The sequence below is a fragment of the Apodemus sylvaticus genome, chromosome 3, assembly GCF_947179515.1.
Source record: "Apodemus sylvaticus chromosome 3, mApoSyl1.1, whole genome shotgun sequence".
Taxonomy (NCBI): domain Eukaryota; kingdom Metazoa; phylum Chordata; class Mammalia; order Rodentia; family Muridae; genus Apodemus; species Apodemus sylvaticus.
The window spans coordinates 68,609,367-68,632,366 of NC_067474.1; positions in this window are offsets into that span (position 1 = coordinate 68,609,367).

Consider the following 23,000-nt stretch of genomic DNA (forward strand, 5'->3'; position numbering starts at 1 on the left):
CATTTGGTTGACTCACTTGGTAATTGAAGTTTCCTGATTATTCAAACATTCTCTGTTCATTCAACACTGGCAACCTTTGTGGTACATTTAGTAGCAGTACTTGGATGACCAAACTTAACCGGAATGATGACTCAGGTGATATTTTAGAATCCTGCATTGGTGCAAGACCACTTTTCCAGAGTCCATTATGAAACTTCACAGTGGTAGCTTGAAATCAGGTGTGATGAGAGTTTTATGCCATAGAATGTCCTCGGGTCCAAGAGAATCGATTGTTGAACATGCATCAGTAGGGGCGGAGCTGTAGCTCAATAGCTAAAGTGTTTGCCTAGCACATGGGAGGGCATACTCAACTCCCACTAACCAAGTATACATTGTAATCCCAAGGTGATTAGAAGTTCAAGGTCAACCTTAGCAACATAGAGAGTTCAAGGCCAGGCCGGACTATCTGAGAGTCTATCCCAAAATCAACCAACTCATCAAGCAAACCTCTGCTTCTAAGTCATCATTCCAGACCCAATGATCAATTACTATAAAACTCAAATTCAAATATGGAGCAGAGAATAAAGGAATCACTAAACTATCCGTGCATCACTCACATTGACAGTTGCAAAACTACAGCTCAACTTTAATTTAATTGTCTTTGGAAAGTATTCCCTACTGTTTTTTAAAAGAACAGCAAAAATATTTTTTCTCCCATAGATAAAAGTGAGCAACTCAGACTTGGTTGTGGTGTGGTCATTTCTTTTATTCTATCTGTGACCCTCCTGGAGGGTTCAGCAGCACCATGTTGGCTCAGAGCATCTGGGGAGTCCAAACATCTGTGGTCTATCACAGCTATGAATGAGTGGGCCAGGAATAGATGCCACATTCACAGGCAAACATAGAGAAGCTACTGGTCATGACAACTTCGCAATTTTCTTGGGTTTGTTGTTGTTGTTGTTGTTTTATAAGATTTATTTTCATTATTTATTTATGTATATGTCTGGGGTTTTTTGGTTTTTCTAATGTATTTTGTTTGCTATGTACATGTTTATTATATGTATATTTATGTTTTATATGGTCTCATTTATTTGTATTATATATAAATACATATAATCATACTTCTATAATATGTCATAAGAAAATTATAGATAGATAGATAGATAGATAGATAGATAGATAGATAGATAGATAGATAGATAGATATACTGTGTGAGGGTATGCCATGTGTGTGCAGGTGCCATTGGTGGCCAGAAAAGGGTGCCAGTTTCCTTGAAATTAGAGTTACAGATTATATGACCCAGATGACTTGGGCTCTCGGTAAGAACAGCAAAAGTTCTTAGTCACTGAGACATCTCTCCAGCCCCAAACCTTGTACTGTGGATCTGCATAAGATGCACCTTTCCCTCTTGTCAGGCACCAACTGCTTAAATTTTAGGATGCTAGATGGGCGGTGGTGGTCCACAGCTTTAATCCCTGTACTCAAGAGGCAGAGGCAGATGGTTCTCTGAGAATGTGGGCCAGTCTGGTCTACAGAGTGAGGTCCAGGACAGCCAAGGCTACACAGAGAAACCCTGTCTAGAAAAAAAAAACCAAAAAAAAAAAAAAAAAACAAATACAAAAGAGAAATTTTAATTCAGCTCTGCAATACATAGGAAGAATACTTTAGGTAATGCAATATCTTTGAAAATGAGTTAAACTCATAGAGCGTATGAGGTGTGTTTGTGAGTGAATAAATGACAGGGATTTTTTTAAAAGTGAGGAAAGCCAAGGATGTAACTCAACAATACAGTACTTACCTCACATGACTAAAGTTTTGGGTTTGATCCCCAGCAAAACAGCAATGACACTTGGTTTTTTTGGTTTTTTGTTTTGTTTTTTTAAAACAACTGTTTTTGTTTATTTGTTTGTTTGAATATTTATTTATTTTATGTATGTGAGTACATTGTCACTGTCTTCAGACACACCAGAAGAGGGCATCAGATCCTATTTCAAATAGTTGCGAGCCACCATGTGGTTGCTGGGAATTGAACTCAGGACCTCTGGAAGAGCAGTCAATGCTCTTAACCGCTGAGCCATCTCTCCAGCCCCTGCAGTAACATGTTGACATGCGGGTGGGTATGTGTATTCAGGACCAGCCTCGGCTATATGTCCAAGAGAGAAAGAAAGGGGGCCAGGAGGAAATAAGGAAGCCAAGAAAGAAGGATATATGAGTTTGAGAAAAAAATGAACTGTTAAGCAATGTTAGTTTGCTAAAAAATTAGATTATTAATTTTCCTGCTAGGGCACACTTGTGCAAACAAGGTAAAGAACAGGAATAAGTCCTGGCATCAACAATTTTAAGAGATTAAATTCAGAGCACATCTTAGACAAGAGTAGTCATTTCATTACCCTGGGATATTCACATAAAAATTAATATAACTCATCTTAACTTTAAGTTTTCCTGAACAAGACCTGAAGGAGCTATGATTGTACTGTTCTCTTCATTTAGGTCAGAAAGCCATGCCTCGGGTCCCATGGGTTCTGAGCGCCATTCTTTATGTTTTCTCCTACAGTGCTTTTCATCAACGTGTTTGCCATTCATTGGACATGTTTTTATTAAATGTTTCTATAGATACTGCCATACCCAGAAACGGCCTTCAACATCTCCTTCCCACTGCCGCAGAGCCGTCTTACTTGTCTATACCGCCCTTGACACTCCACATTACAGCATCAGCACTTTCTGCTCCTTAAAAAGAAAGATTTGTTTACACTTATTCATTCCTCTCTCTCTCTCTCTCTCTCTCTCTCTCTCTCTCTCTCTCTCTCTCTGTGTGTGTGTGTGTGTGTGTGTGTGTGTGTATGTGTGTGTGTGTATGTGTGTGTGTGTATGTGTGTGTGTATGTGTGTGTGTGTGTGTGTGTACATGTGTTTGCCATGGTGTGTGTGTGTGTGGAGGTCAGAAGTGAACTTTCAAAGTCATTTCTCGCCCCCTGACATGCAGGTCCCGGAGACTGAACTCCAGACTTCAGGTTTGGCAGCAGACACCATTACCCAGTGAGCCCCCTCAGCAGCTATACTTTCTATTCTTTTTTTTTTTATTTTTTTTATTCCATATAATTTATTTACATTTCAAATGATTTCCCCTTTTCTAGCCCCCCACTCCCCGAAAGTCCCGTAAGCCCCCTTCTCTTCCCCTGTCCTCCCACCCACCCCTTCCCACTTCCCCGGTCTGGTTTTGCCGAATACTGCTTCACTGAGTCTTTTCAGAACCAGGGGCCACTCCTCCTTTCTTCTTGTACCTCATTTGATGTGTGGATTATGTTTTGGGTATTCCAGTTTTCTAGGTTAATATCCACTTATTAGTGAGTGCATACCATGATTCACCTTTTGAGTCTGGGTTACCTCACTTAGTATGATGAACAGAGTATACAAGTTGAAGTGCGCCTGGCTGGGCTCTGAATGCCTCTCAGCTTCCTCTTCCTCTGGGCCTGCAGCCCAGCACCCTGTCCTTGGCTGCTCCAGGCACCGTGCTCCTGTGCTTTCTGCACTCCAGAGTCGAGTTCATTGCCACTGCCACTTCCATTCTGCCCTCTCCATCCATGGTTTTGTATTACTGTTTGTTTGGTTTTACTCCTTCAGATCTCACTTTCCTAAAGAAACCGCTCCAACTTCTTAACCTCTCCAACCAGCATATCACGACATTTCCTTCAGGCTACTACTAGCCTACCTGTATAGGAATTACATTTTTTTTAAAAGACCATTCTTCCAGATGCTCCTAAGGAACCCAGGCATAGCCTTTGCTGGTGTTTAATCACTGCAGCCCTTTCCTCCTTTGCATGTCTCATGGCAGCAATACAAGTTTCTAAGTGGACTGGCTTCTCTTACCACTCCCTATCATTTTTCAGTCTACCCCAGTGTACCCACCCTGGCCCCCAGAAGCTCCTGCCTCAATCTATATATGCTGTAGCACCTTGCCTCAATCTATATATGCCGTAGCACCTTGCCTGGCATAGGACAGCATTTGTAAATCAATGAATGAATCTACTCTTCCTTTTTATCACTATTTTGCCCTTTCTTCCTCTTCCCCTTCCATTTCTACATTGTTGATAACCATATGCTGAAAGATGGCAGAAACCTTCCAGAAGGCTCTATTGGTGGCTATTTACAGTAAGATGGAGATGGAGGGAAGAGCCCTCCAAAAACAGAGCAACCCCTATCTTCACAGATAGAAGCACTCAGGTTATCATTGTTCAGAGTTAATTTGCGTGTAATGTACACTAAGTTTTTATTCTAATGATGAGGCATTTTATAAATGAACGAATCATTGCACTTCTGTTGGTGAAGTAACAATAAAACACTTCTGAATAACCCAAATAAACAAACATCATCAAATGAGGGAAGAGGAGACATTTGTGAATTTAAGATTTACAAATACAATAACTAGGTCAAAACCACTGCAGGAAAAAGATTGCAACCATGGTGTGCAGTTGGGCAATCGAGCACCAATTGCAGCATTGTACTTGAGCCTCAAGAGAGATGTTTGAAAAGCTAAAATCAGTCTTCCACTCAACAGATGTCAAAGAAATGTCAGGCCTTGTTACTTTGGTAAACAGAGGAGGAGAGGAGGGGGGCCTGATATCAGCTTCAAAGAAAGAATTAAAAGGGACTATCCATGTGTCTGTAAACTTTAAAGAGATGTTTTATAATTAGCTAAATTATGTCTTACCTGAGAAATAAAACAAGTGCTAAAGGAGACAAGTGGGGGAAAGATACAGCAAGGAGCACAGATTGATTGACAGGGAAGAAGAGAGCATTGGATTATGTCGGGCTATTTGTGCAACTACAAAATTGGTATCTAGCTGTTCCTTCCTTTTCTCTTGATATTATAGTGGATGTGTGGGAAGGTGTTTTTGACGAGTCTTTTTGTTCCTAAATCTCAATCCTATTAGAATACAATGTACCTGGAGCAAAGTAGAATACTCATCTAGAATGTCATTGAGGTTGGAATAAAAAATAGAAAGCAAATATAAAGTTGGTCTAAACAAATATGTGTGGGTTTATTTATTTATTTATTTATTTATTTATTTATTTATTTTATATGATTACACTGTCACTGTCTTCAGATGGACCAGAAGGGGGCATCAGATCCCATTACGGATGGTTGTGAGCCACCACGTAGTTGCTGGGGATGGAACTCAGGACCTCTGGAAGAACTGTCAGTGTGCATAACCATTGAGTCATCTCTCCAGCTCCCCAAATATGTATATTTTATTAAATTTACTTTAAAAAAAAAGAAAGAAGTCTAAAAATAAGTGCTCCAGTTAGTATGCCCTAACAAAAGCTGAGTAGATAGGCAACTTCGAAAGAAAGATGGCTTACTCCATCTCTCAACTCTCAGGTCACTGGTTAAGGGCACTAGCTGCTCTTTCAGAAAATCTGGTTGCCAGCACCGACATCAGGTAGCTCCCAGAACCTTTAACTCCAGCTTCAAGTAATTCAGCACCCTCTTCTGGCCTCTGTGGGTACTTGCACTTACACACACATACCCATACACAGATGCATACACACAATTTAAAATACAATTTTAAGTTAAAATCCTTTTCTGAAATAAACTATAAAATATCTTTTATACTTTTGTAGTCAACTAAGATGTTCTCAGGGGAAAGGCAGACTAAAAATTTTTCAAGCCAATGTCCCATGGTTGATAATTAGTTCATTATATCATTCATAGTATATTTGTTTGGTGTTGGATTTTACCAGAAAATATGGTAGAGTGCCAGGCATACACAGGAAATAAATCAAAGTAACTGGTTGCATAGAACTCATGCTCTGGTTGGGAGAGAGGAAGATGCCTAAAATAAACTATATATAAGGTAGCACTAACAGAGACACACATGTACATGTGTGCTTATATGAGGTATGTATTTTGTGGGAAGTTAGTATGATAGAGGTAAAGGAAGGCATCTTAATGTAGTGATATCTGAGCTGAAACCTTGCTGAGGAGAGTATCCCTAAGGATGTATGACAGCGAAGAATTCAAAGAAAAAGGAAGAACAAATACAAGAATCCCATAAGACAGAGAGGCACAGTGAGACTACACCCATCTGAAAAAGATGGAGTTCAGAGAATATATAAGCAGAAGAGAAGTAGTAACAAAACTGTAGAAAAAATGCTAATCTAAGATCATTCAGTGTACAGTGGAATTTTTACTGTTGGGATGTCCTAGCATATCAGCCACTTAATCTGAATACTCTTATAAAGGTCATGTAGAATGAATTGTAAGGAGTCAAGAGTAGAAGTACAGATAGGTTAATCAGTAGGTGATTAGAATAGACTAAAAGATGATGGGCGTCAGGTCCAAATTAACCACAGAAAAAGTATATTGCACCTGAAAGGAATATTTTGACATGTGTGTAGTGTGGGATGAAGTGGGGGGTCAGGGTGGGCAAGAGTTAATGATCAATTGAACATTGAAGTAGTGAGGAATTAAACATGGCCGAGAGTTAAGAAAACAAAACGGGGGCGGGGGGGGGCTGGAGAGATGGCTCAGTGGTTAAGAACACTGACTGCTCTTCCATAGGACCTGGGTTCAATTCCCAGCATCCACATGGCAGCTCACAACTATCAGTAACTCCAGTTCCAGGGGATCTGATACCCTCACACAAACATGCGCGCAATCAAAACACCGATGCACATAAAATAAAATTTAAAGAAGAGAAACAGAAAACAAAATTTAACTGCTCCATACTGTCCGAGATGTGGTAAGGGGGTTGGGTAGGCAAGTAATCAAGGATCCAGTTGTGAATATGGTCAGTTGATGCCTATTAGGCATAAAAGTAGAGATGCTACAGAGCACAGGAGAAGGTCAGATTAAAGGTGCTGAAGGTGCTGAAGGTGCATGGTTTGAAATTCCTCCTGTGTGTCTGTGTGTGTGTTTGTGTGTGTGTGTGTGTGTACACACGTGCGCGCGCATGCATGTGCACGCTCATACATATTACTAAATCACATGACAAGATAAAATCCTGAAGGGAATTAATTTGGTACCAAGAGAAGGAGTCTGAAGAATGAACTTAGATTTCTCCAACAAATAGAGATAGGAAAATGCTGAGTGTCCCAGGGAGGTCCCTTGGCTATGTAGCTCAAGATATGATACTAGAAGGAGCCGAGCTTTTCAGGTCAACCTCCAGACATGTTGAGACACTCCATTGAGACCCAGCTCTGGCTTGAGATCTTTGATTCAGTCCCGCACTTTTTCCACAACAGCACCCTTCCTCTAGTACACCACCCCCTTGTCTGGGCTTCAGACATGACATCCTGCAAGCTGCTAATTCCTAAGGGAGGCACTGAAATGTTAGTAGGATTGGTGTAAGGATATCTAACTGGGTCCTAAAGTGGACTCTGAAACAAGACTGTGAGAAAGACTATATATTTCTGAGCATATTACTGTCCTGGAACAGCTGAGGTTTCCTGGAGGTTCTTCTTAGAAATCATGTAGAATATGCTTCATGGTTGTCAGAAGGGTCAAGGGAGTCTACTGAGGTAGCTCAGTCTGTAAAGTGTTTGCCAAATAAGAGCATTTAAGTTTGATCTCTAGAAGCCATCTGAGGAAAACCTGAGCATGACAGAACATGCTGATAATCTCAGTGCTGGGGAGAGAAGATGGAGCCAAGTTTACATGGAGAGCTCCAAGCCAGGGCGGGAGGGAAGGAGAAAGAGATAAGATGGGAAGGGGGGTCCTTGGTTGTCAGTACTGTACCAGGGATATTAACTACCTCACACTTATACACTTTCCTGTGCATATTCTGTGGTACCAATACAAGTCCCCAGGTAGAAAAACAGACATTCACATTACCCTAGTTTGCTTTCTATTGTGGTAATAAAGACCATGACCAAAAGTAACTTTGAGAGGAAAGAGTTTATTTGGCTTACAATTCCCACTCCATCACTTGAGGGAAATTAGGAAAGGGACTCAAGGCGGGATCCATAGAGGAACTCCTTTCTGACTCACTGTCCAGCTCATGATTTGCTAGACTTCTTATACCTGTCTAGGGATGATGCCACCCACAGTGGGCTGAGTCTTTTCGCCATCAATCATCAATGAACACAGACCCTCACAGATGTAGCTACTGACCAACTGATAAAGACAATTCTTCAATTGAGACTCCTTCTTCTGGTTGAGTTCAGGTTGTAGTAAGTTGACAATAAAAAGTAACCAGGACACAGATACTTGAGATGAGAAAGTAACTGCGTGCCCAAGAGTTGCACAGCATAGCTCCATATGAACAAAGAGATAGGCTCAGTGGTGTGGGTATCTGCTACAAAGTGTAATGTAAATCTAATTTTAGTGGTATTGGCTCTCTACCACTGGTAGGAAGCTATCTAGGCTATAAACTCATAGGTGATTTGGGCAATTAATCAAGTAATGTTTTTAAAGTTTTCAAAAAATGGAGAAAATATACATTACAATAATAATTTTTCCTAGACAATATTTATTAGTGTAACAAAATAGAGCAAATATTAAAACCACAACATCTTGCATGAAAGGCACACCTAGAACTTTCTGGAAAATCTTCAAGTCTTCTGTATAGAAAATAAAAACAGAAGGAAATTATATGCATGCCATTCCTTCCTTCTTTTTATTCTAAAATTTACTGTTTAGAACCATCTAGAAAAAAATGTCTTTCATCTGGTTTAAATAAAATGTTGGCATTTAAAAATATATTTTGATAGGGTACATATCTGTATCCTATCAAACATGTACAAACATTTCATTTAGACTTTGTCTTCAAAGCTCCCCCTTCCATCATGGTCCTTTTTTCAATTGATGGTTGTTGGGAGAAGAAGAGTGAGTTTTCTTCAAGGCCGTGACCCCTGGTAGGTCAACCAAGCTCCAAGGGATGGCCACACTCTCAAGGGAGCACAAACTCGATGAGATGAGTTCAAAAAAACAAACAAACAAACAAACAAACAAAAAACCCAGAAGACTCAGCGTTGGGTGAGTAAGAAAGGAGGGTTGGATCTGGGAGGAACTGGGGAAGGAATGATATGCTCAAAATACATTGTATGAAATGCTCAGAGAACTAACAAAATGTTAAGAACAAACATTCTATCTCATTAGAATGAAACTATCTGTATTTCCACCCCAGGTATCCTGCTGTGGTCTCTGTCTGATAACCAACAGTTCATTGTCAGATGATAAATATATGTTGTAGTAAGTTTCTTTAATCTTTTACATTTATATATTTTTAATGTTAAAGTTTTAATTAACATAAGTGTTAGCTTTCATTATGAGATTTTCAGACAGAATTTGTCGTTATTGATTTTCCTTCTCCCTTCTTTTCCCCTGTCCTTGTCCCCTCACTATATCCTCCACCCATCCCATAACCTCCTTTCCATTTTCTCATGGCACATGTCTTTTGGGCTCTTCTCCCTTCCTCAACATCTCTCCCTCATATGTATATATAGTGTACAAGTTAAAGAAAATGTGATATTTGTCTTTCTGAGTCTGAGTCACCTCTCATAATAACTTCCAGATCCATCCATTGCCATAAAATTCCATAATTTCATCTTCATTTTATATGCAAAACCGAGTATCTGAAGTATAAGTCCTCACTGGAGAGCTCAGCTAGTCCAGACTCCTGTGACTACTCCTACTGTGGCAGTGGCATCCACAGGGAATTGTGGGAAACACAATATTATGTCCCCTTTCTTCCAGATCCTTAGGATCATTGAAAAAGAACACCCACAGAGATCCAGTAGTCTAGCTCTTGTAGACCTACTTCGAGTCAATTAGGATCTGACATAATCCCAAATTCTATTGAGTTGCAGTAAATCCACATATGTGGGCAGCAAGATCTGCTCACCTTCTCCTTTAAAAAGCCAAAGTCAGTAAGACATGGAAGCACATGTCTATCATCCAACACTTGGAATGTGGAGGCAGGAGGATCAGAGGTCCAAGATCAACCTTTGCAACTGTAACGTCTATTCCTGGTTGTCAACTTGGCTATATCTAGAATGAACTACAATCCAAAATTGGAAGGCTTACCTATGATCCTGATCTTGAGGCTGGGAAATACAAGTTTCTGACCTGGATCTTGGCATGGAGATCTTAGGGTACAGTACCTATGAATCCCAGGGGACTAAGGCAAGGAGATCTCTGAGTTCAAGGTCACCTAGGACAAAGCAAGACCCAGATCCAGGCATGGTGGCACACACCTTTAATCTGGGCCACACCTTCTCCTGGAGACCTACATAAGGGCATTGGAAGAAGGAAGACTCTCTCTTCTTCACCTGCTTGCCTTGTGGGACTGAGCAACTGCTAGATCCTTGGACTTCCATCCACAGCCGCTGCTGACCATTGCTGGGGAGTTGGACTACAGACTGTTAAATCAACAACAAATTCTCTTGCTATATAGAGACTACCCATAAGTTCTGTGACTCTAGAGAACTCTGACTAAAACAGCTACATACAGTTGGACAGCAAGAGACCCTGTCCAGGCAGGACAGCAAGAGACCCTGATTTAAAAAAAAAAAAAAATCTAGCTGAGGTAATGTAGGCCTACAATCCGAGCACTTGGTCTGTAGAGAGAGGAGGATCGACAATTCAAGATCATCATGTACTATCCAGCTAGTTTAAGGTCAGCCTGGGCTACATGGGATCCTGTCTCAAAATGTAAATAAATAAGTCAGGTGTGCTGCATACCTGTAACCCCAGCCCCAGAGAGGCAGGTCAGGCCGATCTCTATTGTGAGTCTGAGTCTAATCTGCCCTCCATAGCTAGTTCCAGGCACCCAAGGCTTCACAGTGAGACCCTGTCTCAAAAACAAAAGTAAAATGGATGTTTATAGATAAATGCAAAAATCATAACTACCTAGAGAACCAGTAGTACTAACTGAAGTCTGTTTTAGTTGACTTGAGAACCGTGTTATGCTATTAATGATATGTTTGAACTGTTTGGTCCACTCCAAATACACATGTAAAATCCATGTTATACATTCCCAAATGAAAATTCTATGCAGGCTGATGCTATCTTTTCTACTCATTTGTGTGTGTGTGTGTGTGTGTGTGTGTGTGTGTGTGTGTGTGTGTGTGTGAGAGAGAGAGAGAGAGAGAGAGAGAGATTTGAATATTTTTGCTTTTGTAATTGAATTTCTTTTTATAATTTTACCTAAGTTCCTAGACAGTAACTAAGAGGGAAGATAACAGGTTTGTAGCGGGACAAGAAAATATATAAGATAGTCTGTGAGCATTTAGAAGGGAATGTAATAATTCTCAGAGCCAGTGTGGGCTCACCAAGAATAAACCAGGCCAAATTAACAAGGAGAGAAAAAGGTACTCAAGCTTCAAGATCATGATTTTTAGGCTGAAAGGATGACTCCATGGGTAAAGGTTATTGCTGCCAAACTGGATGATCTGAGTTTCATCCCTGCAACACATATAGTGGAGAGGAAGGAAGGAAGGAAGGAAGGAAGGAAGGAAGGAAGGAAGGAAGGAAGGAAGGAAGGAAGGAAGGAAGGAGGGAGGGAAGGAAGGAGAGAGAGACAGAGAAAGAAAAAAGAAAGAAAGGAGGGAGGGAAGGAAGGAGAGAGACAGAGAAGAAGAAAGAAAGAAAGAAAGAAAGAAAGAAAGAAAGAAAGAAAGAAAGAAAGAAAGAAAGAAAGAAAGAAAGAAAGAAAGAAAGAGAGAGAGAGAGAGAGAGAAAGAAAGAAAGAAAGAAAGAAAGAAAGAAAGAAAGAAAGAAAGAAAGAAAGAAAGAAAGAAAGAAAGAAAGAGAGAGAGAGAGAGAGAGAGAGAGAAAGAAAGAAAGAAAGAAAGAAAGAAAGAAAGAAAGAAAGAAGGAAGGAAGGAAGGAAGGAAGGAAGGAAGGAAGGAAGGAAGGAAGGAAGGAAGGAAGGAAGGAAGAAGAAAGGAAGGAAGGAAGGAGAGAGACAGAGAAAGAAAAAAGAAAGGAAGGAAGGAAGGAAGGAAGGAAGGAATGAGAGACAGAGAAAGAAAAAAAGAAAGAAAAAAAGAAAGAAAGAAAGAACTCCTGCAAGTTGTTCACTGAAACACAAACACACACACACACCATGGTGTGAGTATGATCATACGTATACATACAAATAAACTTGTAATAAAAATGGGTTGTCTTTCTAAAAGCAAAAGGGGATGTTTCTATTTCTATAGGTGCGATGCTGGATTACTTGGTGAGCTCATCCCTTATTGAACAATGACAACAGAGGTGATCGAACAGTGATAACGAAAGAGAATTAATTAATGAACCCCTTCCAACTTAGAAAGAGGTCATTAGTAACACAATTCAAAACTCCCTCATTTTCTCCCCATTCCTCAAAAGTAAGCGTGGAAACATCGGGCTCTGGGGAGTGAGGTTTTCATAAAACTTGAAAAGTTATCTAATAAATTGGAAAAGAATATCAAAACTGAAAAGATTTGACAGTCTGAAGTGATAAACTAAAAACAATTTTGAATTGTGTTTAACAGAGTAATGATAAAGTCTTGATTTTTAAAATTTACATACAGCCAGGCTGGGAAACTCTCAGGCCAAAGGATCATTTGAGCTCGGGCTTTTGAGAACATCCTGAGCACCAAAGTGAGGCCCTATCTCGATTTGTGGGTTGTTAGGTTTTTTTGTTGTTGTTGTTGTTGTTTTCAGTTCTGGACATCTAATCCAGAGCCTTATTCAGATTGAGCAAGCATTCTGCCTCTGAACTGTCTTTATCCCCTGCAGCTCCATCTTGCTTTGTTCTCTTTTGTTTTTAATTAGATTTTATACCTTAAAGTTCACTGGGTACGGTGGTGCATGCCTGTAATCCCAGCTTGTGAGAGGAGCCTTCAGGGTCTCAGCAGTTCAAGATTAGCACATAATCGTTCAAGACTCATAGAGACAGCACAGGAAAGACTTGTCTCCAAATAAAATTAAATAAATACATTAATTATTGAATGAGTTACGTTTAGAAACAGATCTAAGACGGTGAATGAAGCCTAATAAGAGGGCTATGTCAAAATTAAACAGAACTGGATGAAAACCAGAGGAGCTGGGGGCAGCGGCCAGTTCCCAGTGATTCAGTGTTGGTTGTGAGGTTACAAGAGAGCAAAGCACATGTTATAAGTAGCTTCTGGAAGTTCTTTTACTGCACAGTGGCCAGGAGCTGGAAATGCTCCTGGCAGGCAGTAAATCTTACTGGAATGATGTCATTCATGCTTTCCCCCAAGAACTAAAAGCCTGGCCACTGAAGTCACCAACCTCAGGGCCAGGCAGCACACAATGAAGAAAACGGACAGACAGATCAAATGCACTCTTGATCTGTGCATAAACAAAACCACAAACACTGAAGGGAAGAGAGAATGTTATAAGCCAAACAGGTGCCTTCTGCTGTATTGAGTTTCTTTCACTGGAAGCCTTCCAGAATTGAAGACAAAGCATACATTGGCTCAGACGGAGAACGCGGACCTTGGGATGAAGGTGATCTAGGCTAAAATTACAGTCCTTCAAAGTAGCTGTGTGACATCAGACATGCTATCTCCGTTTCTGTCTGAAAACCGTATGGTGGCAACCAGCTTTCAGCTTTGTGTTACGCCTGAGTTGATCAAACTATTGTTAGTGCAGTTTCTAGAATAGTCATCAACATCAGCAAATTGCAGGGTTCTTTTTCAACATTTACTAAGCAAATTTCTATTCCACATTAATTTTACATCTGAGACATACGTGCTCTAGGATGTAAATACTACATTTAGAAATGTGTCTTCAACAGCTAAGTTCTTAAAGTTATGCCAGAGAATATGCCAAAAACGATGTCATGTCCAGTTTCTACTGTTGCTTGAACCCCTGACACTCTTACCCTAATGCCTCCAATATCCTTCAGTACTAAACGGCAGGTTTTACTAGAGCAGGAACTACCTGAGTCTTCCTAGAATCGTGGAAGAATGTTTTTTCACCAGGTAGGAAGTTGAGCAAAATATTTTAGTTCATTCTAATCCAAAGACAATCTTACTCTGAACTGGGTATGGGCCGTACACCTGTCTTTCCAGTACTCGGAAGGCTAAGGCCAAAAGTTCAAGGCCAGCTAAGGCTCTGTAGCAAAAACAAAATACAAAAAACAAAAAAACAACAACAACAAAAAATCTAAACCAATTCTCTGATTTTTCTCTTCGCCATTATTTTTTCTATGTCTTTAGAATTTTATAAATGGTTCAGAAATTGCATTTTTCTCAAAAAACATTAAATTAAACCAACCTCAAGATCCTCAGTAAATAGACCCCTCCTTTGTTCACTCTCTACCTCCATGTTCCTTGCACACTACTTGGCCTACAGTGCAGCGGCAGGTAGGTCCCTGAGTTCACAGCCAGCCTGTTCTACAGAGTGAGTTTCAGGACAACCAAGGCTACACAGAGAAACCCTGTCTCAAAATCTCAAACCAACCAAACCAACCAACCAAACAAACAAACAAACAAAACAAAACAAAACAAAACAAAATAATCAATCTAACATTTTTTTCTTTCAATGATTTGGAAATAGATAAAAGATTAAAAGCCAGGGGTCATGTCTAACACTTATAATTCTAGAATTTGGAGGCCTAGAGGTGAAGCAGAGAGGTGAAAAACGGCCTCAAATTCAAGGCCAGCTAGTATACACAGAGTTTAAGCCAACCTGGGCTACACTGCATAGTTGAGCTGCATTTGCCAGGGAATGCACCAAAAAATTTCTGATGGTGTTCTGCAGTTTGTTACTGCTTCCAAGGACTTGGGGTGATTATGCGCTCATGTACTTATGAGAAGCCAAGTGTCTTTCCCAAACAACAGCCTCACTTAATACATCTGTGAAATGATATTCTATTTAATTGTTAAAGAAAAATGTGAAAAGTTAGATTTGGCAGTCTAGACTTGTAATTTCACTACTTGAGAGGTGAAGGCAGAGTGGTCAGTAGTTCAAGGCCAGCATCATCTACAGGTCAAATTTGAGACCAGGCTGGACCCCATAAGACTCTGTCTACAGACAAACTTAACTCAGTTACTAAAACTTAAACTTAATTTAGTAATATGCAGCTACTGTGTAGCGTATGCAGCAGTAGAACACAGTCTGACTAACCCCGGTGCCTTGAAATCATTTTCACCCAAACACAGGGGCCGCCGTACTTGGGAATTCCAGCAAAGCATGGCTGCAGAGCAGGACTCCATATCCAAAAGCCCTAAAATAAATAAAGGAACAAATAAACAAAGTGCTTCAACTGCAAAAACAATGCTATATGTACTTACTTTGAAATATTTTGTGCACTTAGAAATTTGTAGACAGAGCAGGCAGGATGACCAAGCAGGTTAAAGGGCTTGCTGCATGAGCCTAGAGACCCGAGTTCGATACTTCCAACGCACATAAAGGCAGAAGGAGAGAATTAACTTAGCCAATTTGTCCTTTCACCTCTACATATACATTGTGGCAAGTGCATGCATACATACATACATACATACATACATACATACATACACATATACATGGGGAGATGGCTAAGTCTTTAACATGACCTGACAAACATGAGGACCTGAACTTAGATCTCCAACGCCCATGTAAAAACTCAGGCATGCTGGAGAGGTGGAGAGGCAGAGCTCGGTGGCCAGGCAATCTAGTTGAACTGGAGAGTTCTCATTAAGTGAGGATAGCTTTGAAGAGTTTGTTCTAGTGCCTGACAAATACAGAGGGGGATGCTCTCAGCCAACCACTGGACTGAGCAGAGGGTCTCCAATGGAGCAGCTAGAGAAAGGGTTCAAGGAGCTGAAGGGGTTTCCAGCCCCATAGAGGAACAACAATATGAACCAACCAGTACCCCCAGAGCTCCCAGGGAGAGCACCAACCAAAGAGTACACATGGAGGGACCCATGGCTCCAGCCACATATGTAGCAGAGGATAGACTGGTCAGACATCAGTGAGAGGAGAGGCCCTTGGACCAGTGACTACAGAGGGGGATTGCCCCAGGGTAGGTGAATGCAGGTCAAGGAAGCGGGAGTGGGTGGGTTAGAGAGCAGGGAGAGGGGGGATGGGATAGGGAGTTTTCGGAGGGGAAACAAGGAAAGAAGATAATATTTGAAATGTAAATAGAGAAAATACCTAGTGAAAAATATGACAGAGAGCAATTGAGAAGGATGCTCAGCATTGACCTCTGGTCTCCACACATGTGAACACATGTGTACATACACATGAACACATACACAAGAAATATGTAGACAAAAAACTTAAATCCTTTGATTTCATGAAACTGAGCCACCTGTATTAACATACGCCATCTCTATAAGACAGTCGGTGGTACACGATCATACTCTCTGTTCTTGAAACAGAAGGCTGCAGTGGCAGGATCACAGGAGCACAAAACTAGACAGCAGGTTAGGCAGTGTGGTGAGATTCCACTTCAAAATAAATTATAAGGGAGCTGGAGAGATGGCTCAGCGGTTAAGAGCACTGACTGCTCTTCTGAAAGGTCTTGAGTTCAATTCCCAGCAACCATATGGTGGGTCACAACCATCTGAAATGGGATCTGATGTCCTCTTCTGGTGTGTGTCTGAAGAGAGCTACAGTGTACTCGTATAAATAATAATAAATAAATAATATTTAAAAAATAAATAAAGTATAAAAGAATAGTGGCATATGCCTATAATCCCAGCACTTGGGAGATTCAAGTGTGAGGATTGCCATGTGTTGAGGCCAGCCTAAGCAACATTAGTTCTCAGCCAGCCTGGGCTACAGAGTATAATACTGTATTTTTAGAAAAAATAAGAGAAGGAAAGAAGGAAGGAGGGAGGGAGACAAAGACAGATAGACAGACAGAGATAGAGACAGAGAGACAGAGACAGAGAGAGAAACAGAAATTACATATAAGAGGATTATTTTAGATACTGTTCTATTCATTATTATATGGTTAAAATACCCAAACTATATAGGTCTTCGCAATTGTTCAGTGGGTAAAGGTGTGTTCTGCCAAGCCTGATGACCTGAGTTCAATCCCCACCACCCACATGGTAGAAGGAGACAACCTAGTCCTAAAAGTTGTTCTGTGGGTGGTGGTGGTACACGCCTTTAATCCTAGCACTTGGGAGGCAGAAGCAGGCAGATTTCTGAGTTCGAGGCCAGCCTGGTCTACAGAGTGAGTTCCAGGACAGCCAGAGCTATGCAGAGAACCCCTGTCTCAGAAAAACAAAAACAAAACCAAAAACAAACAAAAACAAACAAACAAACAAAAAACCAAAAGTTGTTCTGTGACTTCCACAAGTACTCTATACCATGTACACTCTAGCACATACAAATGACATAAAAATTAAAATATGAATATCATCAACATAAAATATCAATGCAAAATTAAATAATATAAAAATGTAATATTTAAAAGATATGTGAGTTTTTTCCAATTTGGAAACATATCTTAAAATCTTTTCCATCAATGCAAAAGAGTTAATATTAACAAAAACACAGAAATTTGAATGAGTGGAAGCCCGTAGGCTCTATGTTCTAGTACATCTCCACTATGTTGGAGATTCAGCCAGCTCCAGTCTTTCTAAAACTATAAAATATGAATGCTTTGGTTTTGGGGTGTTTTTTTTTAAAGGATTCATTATTTCTCTGTGTGTATGCATGTGTGATACATATGTGCTGGTTTCCAGAAAGGCCAGAAGAGGGCATCCAATCCCCTGGAGTAGGAGTTAGAGATCATTGAGAACCTCCTATCAGGAATGCTGGGAAGAGAACTCGGGTACTCCAGAAGAGAAGACAGTGTCGTGAATCATGGAGTCATCTGCCCAACACCATTGACACAATTTCTTTTATATGTGTATTTTCCTTATTTTGTGTGCTGTCGAGGACAACTTATATTGGTTTTAACAATACAGATTGCCTTTATCTCTTGAAGCACTGGAATTCTTCACAAGTAATATTTATCTCTTGCTATATATATTACAAGTAGTTTTCCAAATCTGTCAGTCGTCTTTGAACTTCCTTTCCCTGCTGAACTTATTACGCGCATTCAGTGGTCAAACTTTGGGATGTTATGTCATTTGTACACTCTCCTTTCACATCCACACCTATAAAAAGAGTCTCCTATTAACATTTTGCTAGTTTATAATGTCAGCCTGTGTAACCTTTATTTTTGAACTTTGTGTGAATAAGAACATTTCTCGTCAAAGGAAGACAGTTTTCCAAAATTAAATATAAAATAGTCAATTGTAGGTTGGACTTTGTAGACCACAGATCTGTCATTGCAGCACCCAGGAGCCTGAGGCAGGAAGATTTCTGTTTTAGGTCATTCTGGGCAGAGGGAAACTCTGCCCTTCCCCAAAACTAAGGAGCTAGAGAGCTAGATATGGTTGAGTGCTGGCCTAGCATGCCAGAGACCTTTGTTAATCTCCTTCACCACTTAAACCAGCTATGGGGCAAAGGCTGCAATCTCAACTCTCAGGAGGTAGAGAATCTCAAAGGCTTAAGGTCATCCTCTGTTACCTAATGAGTTTCAGGACAGGATGGGCCACATGAGATCCTGTCTGAAAAAAAAATTACAATTGTTTCTCAGTGGCTTGAAGTACTACTGTCTGTCATACACTAGTCCTCACAGGCTGAAGGCTACTTCCGGGTTTTCTGCTCTGTGCTGTGTTCCCTTCTCTGACCTGGTATTCTATTGCCCTGTGATTGCCACACATTATCTGTCACTATCTCTTTATAATGCTAGAATCTCAGACCAGAAGTTAAGCCACAACTCTCCTCCTATATATAAAAATCTAGGACCAGATCTCAAGGCAAGGGGAAAAATGGCAATGTGAATAGGACTGTTACAGATTTTGAGGTTATGAATACATAAGAAACAGCACATTGGAACTTTACACAAAGAAAAATGACCTGCCTTAATGTGTGTGTGTGTGTGTGTGTGTGTGTGTGTGTGTGTGTGTGTGTGTGATTTTTCTTTGTGTAAAGTTCCAATGTGCTGTTTCCTATGTGTGTGTGTGTGTGTGTGTGTGTGTGTGTGCGCGCGCGCGCGCGCGCACACTTCTTTTCAAACCTTTAAGGCCATGCATGGTGGCACAAGTCTTTAATTCCACCCAGCACTCTGTAGGCAGAGGCAGGTGGATCTTTATAAGTTTGAGGGCAACCTAGTCAGTATAATAAGTTCCAGGCAAGCCAAGGGCTACATACTAAGACCTTGTCTCAAAATCAGTCAATAATCAATAAATAAAATTAAAATCTCTCAGTAAAGTCCTTAAATATAATATCTTGCACATTTTTCTTTTCAGAAACATCATGTGTTTTCCCCATTGGCTCATGATGTTTGGGTTGTTTATTTCCATTGTATTTTTATATGTGTTGTGTCTGCACCTTGCTTTGCAGAGAGCCACATGCTTGGAGTCATCTGCCAAGTGGCCCTCTGATACTCGTCTCTTGCTAACAGAATCCTGATTTTGCTGAGAGCATCGATGTGTCTATTCCCAAGGGTCTAAGCCATTCTGTCCATCCCAATGTCCGGGCCTTTACGCTACATGAATTCCTCATGACACACTAGTCACCTAGCTTTAGGAAGCATAAGAGAAACTCTGATAAATTTTAGATACAGTGACTAGCCTTTTCTACTAGCTCTGTTCTCTCTTTTCATTTTCAGTGGGCTTGAGCAGCTGCAATGTCTGGAAGTAAACAAAATGTCGAGTTATACGGCAGGGTAGGAAAACACAGCCCTGAGGTATTTTTAAGACACGAGGGAGCCTCTGGCCTCAGTGAACTGTCTCTCCTCAGATACCCTTTGAGAAAAAGCAGGTTAAACTTCAGTTCACTCAACTTTTCTAACTGTTGTGGAATGCATCCAAACTATGAAGATATAACTAGCAAAGGGGAGAAAAAATTTCAGTGACACAGAAGTGAGTATTGTTTCTTGCACCTTAACTTCCTCAGTGCTTCGAGAGGTTCACTGCCTTTCCTTCCTTCCTTCCTTCCTTCCTTCCTTCCTTTCAGTCATTATAAATTTTGTTTATTCATTCATTCATTTATTTACTTATTTATTTGAGAGTCTCCTGAAGTTGCCCACCCTGGCCTGTCCTCCTTCCTTAGCCTCCAAAGTTGCTAAGAGAGAGTGTGGGTCTGGACCTCTTGGCCTTAAGTAAACAGTGTTAATTTTTGTATGCTTACCTTACACTGATGTCTTTGAACTCCAATGATTTCTATTAACTTTTGTCAGAGGACTACTTAAGAATTTTTATTTTACATTTGCAAATTATGATGCTGGGTACATGAGTGGCTTTCCTGTTGCTTTGATAAAAGAAAGGGATCAAAGGTGACTTAGGGAAGAAAGAGCTTGTTCTGGCTCTGCTTCCTTCCAGAGGGAGGAGAGAGTCCTGTAAGGTTCAGGGGTATGGCAGCCAGCAGCAAGGAACAGCATAGCAAGAACAGAAATCTGGGAGCTCATATCTCCAACTGCAAACTCTGGAAGTTGGATGAGGCTATATCCCCCCAGTGACCTACTTCCTCCAGCAAGATTAAACCTCTGAAACCCCTAAAGCTCACCAAACAATGCCAACTAGAAAGCAAGTTCTCAAATATCCAAGCCTATATTGGGGGACATTTCCCATTCAAGCCATCACCATGAAACTGATCTCTGTCTTCCTAGCACTTTATTTCATTATTGAGGGAACTATCTCAAAGACCAGAAACACAATGAAATGTTTATTTTTATTAGTAGATAGCAACAAAAAATTTTCCCTTTGTTTAGTGTGTGTGTGTGTGTGTGTGTGTGTGTGTGTGTGGTACTGAGTCTTGCTAACAGATTCCTGATGTTGCTGGGAGCATCATTGTGTCCACTCCCAAAAGCCTCAGTCATTCTGTCATTCTTGACAAATGATCTCACACTGAACTGCGTTCCCACCCTCTAATTCCTGACCTTAGTGGAAATTCTTCTAACAGTCCCAGGACAAGGCTTTTATTGTAGTTGTCTGGTAAGATACACTAATGATGAAGGAAGTACTCTAGATGCTCATGGGGCCTTTCCCCTGCTGTGCCCAAATTACAGAAGCACAGGTAGATGAGGTCTCTTGGATAAGTAATCTTTAGGGCTGACAGAAATCAAACACAGTTTCAAAAGCTAAGGGCTCCAGAATGTCCCACTCCGTCTCACTCCGGGGCTGCAGTGACACAAAGTCAGAGCAGGCTGCAAAACAGAGCTTGCTCCTCTGGTCATGGGCCTTTTTAATGCCACAAATTTCTCCATAGGGAATTAGCAAGAGAAAAACAAAAGGGGGTGTGATTTTAGATATTGACAGCTCCAGCAGAGAAAGTGACAAAGAGCTAAATAAGCAGGAGAGGAAGAAAGAGAAGGAGGAGGAGAACGAAGAGGAAGAGGAAGTGGAGGAGGAGGAAGAGAAAGAAGAGGAGGAGGAGGAGGAAGAAGAGGAGGAAGAACAAGAAACCGTTTTATTGGAGTTCCATGGTAGAGGATGATTCAAAACCTAAGGAACAAAAATATGAGAAGAATAAAAAGGAAAAAGCCAAAAACAAAAAGGGACCAGGGCATCACAAAAGGAGTAGGAAAAGGTAAAATCAGGCCTGAACAGTTCTAAATGCATTAAAATTAACTGAACCTTTGACCTAAGTCACGAAATTGAAGATTTTTTTTGTTATTTTGTTTTGTTGGGTTCCCCCCCCTCCTTGGGTTTTTGGTTTTTTGTTTCTTTGTTTGTTTGGGTTTTTTGGGGTTTTTTTGTTTTTGTTTTTTTGTTTTGTTTTGTTTTTTTGTTTTTTTGTTTTTTTGTTTTTTTTTTTTTTTTTTGAGACAGGGTTTCTCTGTATAGCCCTGGCTGTCCTGGAACTCACTCTGTAGACCAGGCTGGCCTCAAAGTCAAAAATCCGCCTGCCTCTGCCTCCTAGAGTGCTAGGATTACGGGTGTGTGCCACCACCGCCTGGCAAAGAATTAGTTTTTTAAAAAAAGATTTATCAAGACCATTGAAATGGCATGCAGCCAGATGACCTGAATTGGATTCCTAGGACATAGCAGTCCCAGGGACTACAAGCTGTCTTCCAACCTGCCCACGTGTGCTGTGCCGTACATCACTCCAACCCAAAGCCTAAATAAATGTAAAGAGTTTTCAAAAATTAAGGAAGCTGGGCAGTGGTGGCACACACCTTTAATCCCAGCACTTGGGAGGCAGAGGCAGGTGGATTTTTGAGTTTGAGGCCAGCCTGGTCTTCAGAGTGAGTTCCAGGACAGCCAGGGCTACACAGAGAAACCCTGTCTCACAAAACCAAAAACATAAAAGAAATTTAAAAGTAAAAAGAAGAACCTGATGTAAGCCTGGCCCTGGGAAGCTGAAGCAGAAGGGTCCCTATGAGGTTGATATGAGCCTGGGTTAAATTATACACTGGACCTGGGCTATAAACACAAGAGGAAGGAGAAAAGCCTGGTGGTGGCGTCGCTTGACATTAATCTCAGCACTCAGGAGGCAGAGGCAGGCAGATCTCTGTGAATGCGAGGCTAGCCTGGTCTAGGGAGTGAGTTCCAGGATAGCCAGAGCTACACAGAGAAACCCTGTCTTGAAAACAAGCCCAGTGTGGTGGCACATGCCTATAATACCAGCACTCTGGGAGGCAGAGGCAGGCGGATTTCTGAGTTTGAGGCCAGCCTGGTCTACAGAGTAAGTTCCAGGATAGCCAGGACTACACAGAGAAACCTTGTCTTGAAAAACAAAAAAGAAAGAAAGAAAGAAAGAAAGAAAGAAAGAAAGAAAGAAAGAAAGAAAGAAAGAAAGAAAGAAAGAAAAGAAAAGAAAAGAAAAGAAAAGAAAAGAAAAGAAAAGAAAAGAAAAGAAAAGAAAAGAAAAGAAAAGAAAAGAAAAGAAAAGAAAAGAAAAGAAAAAAACAAAGAGGAAAAGGAAGCAAAGGAGAAAGGGAGAAAGGGCAGGCTTCGCAGAGCTCTGACTAGATCTGTTACCCACTGGTGTGTCTGAATCTCTGATGTTCCAAGGACCATTGAATGGAAGAGGAAAGCAAAGCTTATGAAAACAGCCAGGACTCACACCCAGGGAACAGTGACAGAGT